Source organism: Corylus avellana, chromosome ca3 (genome assembly GCF_901000735.1).
Source record: "Corylus avellana chromosome ca3, CavTom2PMs-1.0".
NCBI lineage: Eukaryota > Viridiplantae > Streptophyta > Magnoliopsida > Fagales > Betulaceae > Corylus > Corylus avellana.
Window position 1 is genome coordinate 12,864,029 of NC_081543.1, and position 1,320 is coordinate 12,865,348.

Here is a 1,320-nt window from a genome sequence, read left to right on the forward strand (position 1 = left end):
TGGTATTATAATCAAAGGTCTTGGGATCGAACCATAACTCTGTAAATTTACCACATTTAAATTAAATATTCCACGTATTGGGCATCACCTATTAAAAGAGAGTTTAAACTCACACGTGGGAGTGTTAAAGTAATGATTAAGTGATTAAGTTTACTTTTTCCTACCAACTTAAACTTTTGGGATAACTAGTAGTTTAAAACATTTATTAAAGCACTATTTAAAGCCTCACCAAAATCATTTTTTTGGTTATTTTAGTAAGACAATTTGGTGAAAATGCCTAAAAAGTCTCTTTTCGAATTGGGATCCTTTCTAGTTTATTTGAATGGGAGAATATCCAATTAGTTACAGTGGGGCTATTTTTGTCCCCTAAAAAAATGAAGACAAAAATATTCTTCAAGTATAACCAACTGGATATTTTTCAGTTCAAATTAGAGAATTTTGTTCCCTCTTTTTCAGCCTCACCACTTTGATAGAATATATATATATATATATATATATATATATATATAGAGCGAGTGGACAGTTAGTGAGTACTATTCACTCACGAATTGAATAAAAAAATGGTTTCTTACCCCCTTTTTCTTTTCTGTTACTGCCTCATTTTTTAATAGTTAAAAAAATAAAAAATATTTGAAAAGGAATATTTAAATAAAATATTAAAAGTAAATTATTAAAATAATAAAGCTGTTAGAGAAGTTTTTAAAAAATAAACAGTTAAAATGGAGAAATATATATATTTTTAGTCATTTTAGTAAGGCTACTAGTAATGCTCTAAACATATGATAATTTGACTTTTTATCTCGTTCTCATCAACATTCAACGGTCGAGTCAAAATACATTTTTTATGCAAAAAGAATTAAGATATACATATTTAAAACTCTAAAACACAGCCACTTCTTGCAACTCGGCTTGAAAATTCATCAAGTTGACCTCCTTAGTTTTTTCTGATGATTTTACATTCAAAAACATATTATTAGGTTCTAGATTACTTTGATGTAATGGCTACATAATTTATTACTTGTTAAATAAATTTCATTTAATTTTTCTGTAGAAAAGAATCGTAGGTATGTGTTATAGGAGTTTTTTATTTTTTAAATTTAATTAATTATTCAATCAATGAAAGGGAAAAATGTTTTAAAGGTTTATGAGGTATGAGTTTTTATTATATCACTTATTAAGATTTAAATTTTATTGATTTACTCTCTAAACTATAATTGTTATCAAATAAATTATTTTATCCACCCCCATCAATTTTTTAACAATATTGTCACTTCATATCCAATAAAAAAGTGACATGTGTTATATTTAATAAAAATATAA